This window comes from Papaver somniferum, chromosome 1, assembly GCF_003573695.1.
Source record: "Papaver somniferum cultivar HN1 chromosome 1, ASM357369v1, whole genome shotgun sequence".
NCBI lineage: Eukaryota > Viridiplantae > Streptophyta > Magnoliopsida > Ranunculales > Papaveraceae > Papaver > Papaver somniferum.
Window position 1 is genome coordinate 121,275,355 of NC_039358.1, and position 9,493 is coordinate 121,284,847.

Sequence of the window (9,493 nt, forward strand, 5' to 3'; positions counted from 1 at the left end):
TACAACTTGAACGACTATTTATAGGGAAATACATAGTGGATAACAGCTAATCTGTCCTTTATTTTCGGGTATGATTTGCGACATTCTCGCAACCTTACAAATATTAATTTCGCAAGCTCTCTAATTTTCGCAGGACTATCACATCTTTCTCGTGATCTTAGCTGACGTCATTTATTATATTCTTCCTGAAATTGTTCTGCGACGCTGTTGTATTGTGTTGTTGATAATTTCGCTGAAATATTGTCGTTGCGAAATTCTGATCCTACATCTTGCCTCTTCTCATATATTTTCTGCGAAGTAGATAATGATGTGAGAAATGCCGCAACTGTTCTCCTCTTCATATTCTGCATTTATCACACGTATTCTTTCTTCCATCTATTTCTCGACACGTCTTTTGTAACCGTTGCTTTTTAACCGCTTATATCTTTCCGTATTAATCGTGTTTATTTTCTCGAGGAAAAATTCCCTCTATATATATTCCTTCTCACTCTCTTTTTCTTTCTTTTTATTTTCTCTACAACTTCATCGTTCTTCTGCAAATTCCAATATTGCAATTTTTCTTCTTTCTTCTTCAATCATTTTAATTTCTTCTTCATCTTTATACTATTTCTTCTACATATCTTCATAATTCGTAATTTTCTTCAAAACAATCTCCCTGATATTGCTTTCCATGGATTCATCAAGGTTAGTTTTCTTTTTTCTTCTTTATGAGTTTTGCTGAAATTGATCTTTTTTATTGCCTTATTTGATGTTGTTTATGTGATTCCATACTCTTGTTATTTCAGCAAAAGTGCCTGCAACACTAGATTTACAGTTCAGAACCCTAACATTCCCAAATCGCAGCATAAGGTTGTTGCGCATAAAAGAAAGTCTGCGAATGAGAAGGTAGTAAGAAACACTATCCTTTTCTAATAACAATATTGTTGCCTCTGTTTCTTATCTCGATTGTAATTCGCAGGGTGATAAAGATGTTAATAAACCTCTCAAGAAATCTCGCCACCTTAAAACTGTTCCAACTTCTGTTCCCTTCCACTTACTCATCTCTTCTAAATCTCCTGCGACATCTTCGCAAGACAAACCTTTATCTCCAATCCGCGAAAAAGCTGCCTCAGACTTCATTTCTTCATCTGACCTTTCAATTATTGAAACCCCCCTTGTTGATCCTTCTGTGAATGAAACCTCTTCTCTTCCCATTGAGAATTTTTCTCAACCTTCTATCTCTACCAGTTCTCTACCTAAGTCTCTTCCTATTTCGAAAGAAACTGTGTAAGGGATAGATATTTCCTTCAAAGTTTAATCTGAAGTTCTGGATGATGTTAAGAAGTCTTCTATTCATCCTATCAAGTATAATGTTTGCGAAATTCTGAGCAAGCATTTGGGTTCTGACAGAACTGCTTCGCAGACAACTTTGGAAAAAGAATGTAATGCTCTTCGTCTCGAAAATCAGAAGCTTCAGAATGTTTTGGTGGTTCGTGACATTCTTCGCAAGAAGAATGATGAATTGAGAGGTATGATTTTCTTATCTGTGTCTTTAATTTGCCTTTTTAATGGTTTTATCCTTCCCATATTTAATTATCCTTGAAATCCTCTTTCGCATGTTAAGCTTTATACCAGAAACGAATAATGGAGAGATATCAATTTGAATCTACTGTTAAAGAAGCCCGTGTTGATAAAGAAATCTTGATGGATCAATATAACCAATTAGATAACCTCTATTCATATTCTCTTGATCATATAAATAATCTTACCAATGAAAATACCCAATTAGTTCAAAGACAAGATTTATTAAGTAATGAAGTATATCGTCTTTCTTATTCTTTAACTAAATCTAATTTAGGGATGGAAACTTTATTAGATGAGAATAAAACCTTATCTCAAGAGAAGCGAACTTATTTAAACAAGATGGCGATATCTTCACAACAACTTATTATTCTTCAAAAAGTATGTGATGACCAAGAGGAATCTCTTCGCTCTTTGAGAAATGAACTTAAAGAAGTAACAGATTCATCTATCACTGAAAGAGATACAACTCATCAGCTCCCTAATGGAGGGTGCCGCCCTTATCTTCCCCCTGGTTTCCCCTTCAAGGAGGCGTACTTCTACCATACAAGGTTAGCTCCTCCCATCCAGTCTTAACAACAACCAGTTGTTTTCGCAGCCTCTTATCCCTTTTACCTATAGGGTTTATAGTTACGAGACTGCACCCTAAGTGGGGTTTTCTTCGGGCCGAGTGCAGTATAAGCCAAGACTTGTCAAGAATGGCAAGGTACACTTCAAACGTCCCTGGCACTCTTGACTCAGCCGTGTACCTCGACGCCTTAATCAGATCTGCACTCCTTGGGAGAGTCCTTATTACCTTAGTCGCCCAACCCAAGTCATATGCTTAAGCTAAGAATCCAAGGTGCCTCTCCCGGATGGGTTTTATTGACCCCAAATCTCCATGACTCAGGTTCCGGTGGCGGTGTAGCCTTTCCCTGAGCCATGCAACAGGTACCCCCTAATATGACGTACTTTAGGTCTTACATTTGCCTCTTGCGAAATTTTATTCGCGAACTAGGGTGTACGCCATAAAGGTTCGCCCCTTTCTTTTATGTCATTGTTCTGTGACATCATGATCTTGTTTTGATATGAGTAATCTTGCAATTATTCTTTCAGAATCCATAACTTCTCAAAGTTTCTTACGGATAATATCTTTTTAAGAACAATCTGTTCCATCGTCTATCTAATCTATGACCAACATCTCTTTCTTCTGGATCCATTAATCTATAAGATCATGTTCCAACTATCTCCTTAATGATGTAAGGTCCATCCCATTTTTTCGCTAATTTTCCACCATTTTCTCGCTGATATATTGGTGTTTCTCGCAGAACTAATTCTTCTGGTTGAAATTCGCGTATTTTGACACGTTTATTATATTCTCGGGCTAATCTTCGCTGATAATTCTCCATATGTTGTAAAGCTTTTTCTCTTCTTTCTTTAATTAATCAAGTTTATTTAAAATCAAGCCCGCACTAAGATTTTTCTCCCAAGCTTCTCTTTTTGTTGTCGGAATAACAACTTCTGTTGGTAACACCGCTTCAACTCCGTATGTTAACAAAAAGGTGACATTCCAGTAGCTTCTCTTCTAGTTGTATTATAAGCCCATACTGCATTATGTCCTTGTTCGCACCATGCTCTGTGATGTCCTTCCAATTTCTTTTTTAATATATCTGCAATTGTTTTGTTTGTTGCTTCTACCTGCCCATTAGCTTGTGGATACAAATGAGTAGACTTTCCACATTTTATCTTGAATGCATTAAGTAGCATTTCTATATTCTGTCCTTCAAATTGTTTTCCATTATCAAATACCAACTGTGCAGGAATTCCAAATCTGCAAATGATATTTTCGAATATGAATGTAAAGATATCTTTGTCGCGAATATGCTGTACTGCCTTCACTTGTGTCCATTTTGTGGAATAATCTGTTGCGACTATTAAATATCTTCTTTGTCCAGAACCTAGTAAAAATGGTCCCACAATATCTAAGCCCCACTTTCCAAAAGGCCACACACTGGTTGAAGATGATAGTGGTGCTCCAGGTGCATGTATTTTCTTTCCATGCCGCTGACAATCTTCGCAACGTCTTGATATTCGTTTTGCATCTTCGTGCATGTATGGCCAGTAATAACCTTGCGTTTTTGCTCTATGTGCCAAATATCTTCCTCCGCTATGATTGCCAGCATCCCCACTATGTAACATTTTTAGCACTTTTTCTCCTTCCTCTCGTGTCAAACATCTGAGTGATGGTCCGTTAAAGGATTTTCGGTATAGCAACCCATCTCTTAATTCATAACTCGTTGCACGGCTTTTTAATTTGTGTGTTTCCAATCTATTTCTTGGTGTTTCTCCTTTCGCTAAATATGCATGAAGTTCCCTTCTCCAGTCTGCGATATTGTTCATTTGTTCTTCTTCTGCATTGTCTATTATCATCACATCCACGTCTTCTTCTTCTTTATTGATTGATGATGACAGAAGTGTTTGTATTTTTATGCATCTCGCAGTTGGATCTGTCATCATGCTTGAGATGAAAGCAAAAGCGTATGCGAGTCTGTTATCCTTTCTTGAAATGTGCCTCCATTTTATTTTTGGGATTTTCGCTGACAATTCTTCAACCAGCTTCTTGTATTTCTTCAAGGATGGTTCATTTTTAGTATACTCTCCCTTTATTTGGCGAATAACTAGCTGCGAATCACTAGTGATCCTGGCATTTTCTAGTTTCATTTCTATTGCGAATTTTAAGGCATGTATCACAGCTTCATATTCTGTTTCATTATTAGTGGATGCAAATTCCAATCTGAATGAAAAAGCCATCTTTATTCCTTCTGGCGAAATTAAAACAATTCCAACTCCATTTCCTTCTCCATTTGATGATCCATCTACCAATATCTCCCATCTATTTGGTTCTGTTAATAAATCTTTTGGATCTCCATGCTCTTCTTCTACATCCATCATTTCTTCTACTGCTTCATCTTCTTCTAATGGAAATTTTGCCAAGAAATCTGCAACAACTTGTGATTTTGGTGAAGAAAAAATTTCATATTTAATATAAAAGTGGCCTACTTGTGCATTCCATCTCTCCACTCTTCCTGATCTTTTAGAATTCTTCATCACTGATTCAATTGGTACTTTTGTTAATACCTTTATCTTGTGCGCTTGAAAGTATATGCGGAGCTTAAATGATGCATAAACTAATGCTAAGATTAACTTCTCAATCTTTGAGTAATTCTTCTCGACAGTATTAAAAGTTTTGCTAATGTAATAAATGGGTTTCTCCACTACTGCGTCTACTCGCAATAACACAGCACTTAATGCATGCGACGTCGTCGCAAGATAGATAAATATTTCTTCTCCTGATTCTGCTTTTTGTAAAATAGTTGTATTCATAAGATGTTCTTTGATCCCTTGAAAAGCTTTTTCACATTCATCAGTCCATTTAAATTTCGCACCCTTCTTGAGTATATCGAAAAAATATTTGCATTTGTCTGATGATCGCGAAATGAATCTCCCCAGCGAAGCTAGAAGCCCATTCAACTTTCGTACATCTTTTATTGTTGCTGGTGTAGGCATGTCACGAACTTCTTGCACTTTTTCTGGATCAACCTGTATTCCTTCCTTTGATACAATGTAGCCTAAAATTTTTCCCGATGCAACTCCAATAGTACACTTCTCAGGATTCAATTTAATGTTATATTGCCGCATTTGTTCAAAAATCTCCCTCAGGTCTTGTACATGGTCTTTAGCTTCTTTACTCTTTACTAACATGTCATCCACGTATACTTTTAATGTTTTTTGTATCCATTTTGCGAACACCTTCTCTACCATCCTTTAGTATGTCGCTCCCGCATTTCGCAAACCAAATGGCATTTTCGTGTAACAATATAAACCTCTAGGGGAAAAGAAAGCAGTATGTTCTTGATCTTCTTCAGCAAGAGGGATTTGGTTATACCCTTTGTACCCATCTAAAGATGATACTCTATCGTTTCCCGCTGCGGATTCCACCATTTGAGGAATATCTGGTAACGAAAAACTATCTTTGGGGCAAGCTTTGTTTAAATCATTGAAATCTATGCAAATCCTAATTCCTTTGTTTTTCTTTGGGACAATGACCATATTCTCTATCCATTCTGGGTATTTAGCTTCTCTTATGATTCCCGTATCAAGCATTTTCTGTAGTTCTTCTTCTATTTGGGAATGGTAAGTTGTTGCAATTTTTCTTATTCTCTGTTTAAATGGTCTCACATTTTTGTTAATCTCCAACTTGTGGCATGCAATTGATGGATCTATTCCCGGTATTTCATCCATGCTTCCTGTGAAAACATCTTTATATTCTCGCAACAAGTTAACAATTCTTTCTTCTTCTTCCACATCCATTTTGGTTCCAATTCTCAATATTAAAGGTTCTTCTATAGTCCCAACGTTTATTTCTTTTGTTGGTTCTGCGGCAGTGTAACTGGGTTTAGCTTCTCCCATTGGTGTTGGTTCTTTTATTGTTTTCATATGTCCTTCTCCTTCTTCCGAAATTTCGCTGGGTATTCCTTTGCCTTCTTTTGCCCTTATCATATATACTCTAAATTCTTCTTATTTCTTTGCTTCCTTTGCCAACTTTCTGCGAAATTGTTTCTTTTTTGCTTGTCCTTCATAATGCTTTACTTCAATTTGATGATATAATTTCGCATTGTCAACATATCCTCTGATTTCACCTACTCCATTTGGTGTGGGGAATTTAATACATTGATGAAACGTTGATACTACATCTTTTATCGCATGTATCCATGGTCTTCCTAATAACATATTATATGGCGATTCCATATCCACTACGCACAGCGTTACATGTGTTTCGATTTCTACAAGTGGAATTCGTACCACTATCTCTCCTTTAGGTTTTGTTGTGGATTTTCCAAAGCCGTGAACAAAATATGTTGAACTGGACATTTCTTCATCTTTAAATCCCATTCCCCGGAATGCGTGATAAAATATTATATTCACTGAACTTCCTGTATCGATTAAAGTTCTGTTCAATATCCATTCTCCTGTGGATTTTGTCGTTGTCTCCTTCTCTTTTCGCGTAATAGGCACTGTGATAACCAATGGAGATGTGTGGTTCAAATTTTCTTTTGGTATTTCTGCCGCCATGAATGTAATTTTTTGCTTTTCCCAATCTTTCAAGGGTGATGTATTTTCTACCGCCATAACTTTCCTTCCTTCAAAATTTCGTTTATGTATTCTTCCTTTGATGTTTTCATGGAATTCATTAACCATCGTTTTTGTTATCATATTACACTCCAATCTTTTGTCATCTTCATTAATTCTATTCATCTTTCTTTTAACTGGTTCACTGATTTATTTAATCAATTTCTTGATTTGAATATTCTCAACAACAATCTTCAACTTTCAATCTTCAATCTCCCTGTTTCTAGCGCCATTATGTAGTTGCAGGAAATCCTACACTATGCCCCTCATATGATTTCATTATTAATCAACTCATTTTTAGGTTTACACTCTTAATTTTATTGATCGATATTTGAATATTCTTACAAGAAAATATAAAGAAATCAAGAATGATCTCTGCTCTAGATTTTCTCTCTCCTATTTAATTGTTTCTTACTCAAAAAAGATCTCTCTCTCTTTCTTTACAACTTGAACGACTATTTATAGGGAAATACATAGTGGATAACAGCTAATCTGTCCTTTATTTTTGGGTATGATTTGCGACATTCTCGCAACCTTACAAATATTAATTTCACAAGCTCTCTAATTTTCGCAGGACTATCACATCTTTCTCGTGATCTTAGCTGACGTCATTTATTATATTCTTCCTGAAATTGTTCTGCGACGATGTTGTATTGTGTTGTTGATAATTTCGCTGAAATATTGTCGTTGCGAAACTCTGATCCTACATTCGTTTGAAATCAGTTTGCGAACTAAAGTCCTTGGAACTTTAATGAAATAAGGTGTACGAACTTGTTTTGCAAACCGTGGCATTATATTCATGAATTGGTTCTTGCATAATACTTTGCACAACTACAAACCAAACCGAATATGTTTCAAATTATTTATAGATATTTCTCTGAGATATTGAATATTTGAATAACTCTATTAAAGCACATTTAAATTCATTTGATTATCTATCATGATTGATTGATCATCATATTTGATCTAGAAGTGTTAGATGAATGTGGCTAAACTATAAATGTTCATATAGCTAACTTCGGTTAACTGTTATTGGGCCTACAAGTTATACACGTTTAGGTACGGTTCATCCATATCTAAATATAGATATATTTTATTTGTGTGTATCAAGCTAATACCATCTAACGATGGAGATTGATTGCTTAGTTTCTAAGCAGACTTAGCTTGAATCTTAAATCAGGAGTTCATCTAACAGTGAATATCAATTGCTATGTTAGAGCATAGCTCGGTTGAACCCACCAAGCCTTGGTATGTCAAGTTTGGTTGTCCTATTTTAGTGAACCAAAACTCATTTAAAGAGTCGCTTGATTATTTACTAGAGTCAACTTCGTATAGGTTATCTTGAAAGTATTAGGATATGAGACATTACAAGTATTACGTGAAGACTTGAAGAATGTGAAGAAGTAAGGAGCTACAACGACGACATCATCCTTCCACTTGAGGTTAGTAATATTTGACTTGAATTGTTTCATTACGTAATGTATCTTTCAAGTCGTGCATATTGAAAACATAATCGCTAAGCTGTTGTAGTTGCAGGAAATCCTACACTACACCCCTCATATGATTTCATTGTTGATCAGCCCATTTTTAGGTTTACACTCTTAATTTTATTGATTAATTTGTGAATGTTCTTACAAGAAAGATATATAAGTCAAGAAGGATCTCTGCTCTGAACTTTCTCTCTCCTATTTACTTGTTTCTTACTCAAAAAACATCCCCCTTTTCTTTACAACTCGAATGACTATTTATAAGGAAATACATAGTGGATGACAGCTAATCTGTCCTTTATTTTCGGATATGATTTGCGACATTCTCGCAACCTTACAGATGTTAATTTCGTAAACTCTCTAATCTTCGCAAGACTATCACATCTTTCTCGTGACCTTAGATGACGTCATTTATTCTATCATTTCTGAAACTGTTCTGCGACGCTGTTATGCTGTGTCATTGATAACTTCGCTGAAACATTGTCATTGCGAAATTTTGATCCTACATCTTGCCTCTTCTCATATCTTCTCTGCAAAGTAGAGAACGATGTGAGAAATGCCGCAGCTGTTTATCTCTAATATTCCACATTTATCACACGTACTCTCTCTTCCATTTATTTCTTGACACGTCTTCTGTAACCGCTACTTTTCAACCGCTCACGTCTCTTCGTCTTAATGGTATTTATTTCTTCGAGTAAAAAATATTCTTTATATACTCTTCTTACCCTCTTTTTCCACTTTTCTTTTTACTTTCTCTTATATTTTTATTCTCTCATCTCTGCAACTCTGTTATTCTTCTACAAATTCTGCTGCTGTAATTTTTTCTTCCTTCAATCCTTTTACTTTCTATACATTCCCATACTCTATATTCAAACATGGCTCCAAATGGTCATAGATATGAGAAGAATTTACAAGATGTCCAAAAAGATCTTGCTGATAAAGGTTTCACACTCTCCACCATTCCTGGTGAGAATGCCAAATCAATTCTTTCTGTCAAGCTTTTCTATGATCAATATTGTAATGATCAATCAATCATAATTTTGCTAGGTCAAATTCTCGCAGGTCTCCCTATTCCTCTTTATAACCCATATCTTCCTTTATTTTATGAAATTCTCGCTCATTCGGGATTTTCGCGAGCCATCTTCCAACTAAGTGGGGACTGCATCCGTCTGATGCTAGAGTTCGCTAATCTTGGTGCTGGTAGAGGATCTCTTTACTCCAAAGAACTTAAGGATCCAAAATTCGCAAACCTAGAGATAGTTGCTGAGAAGTATACA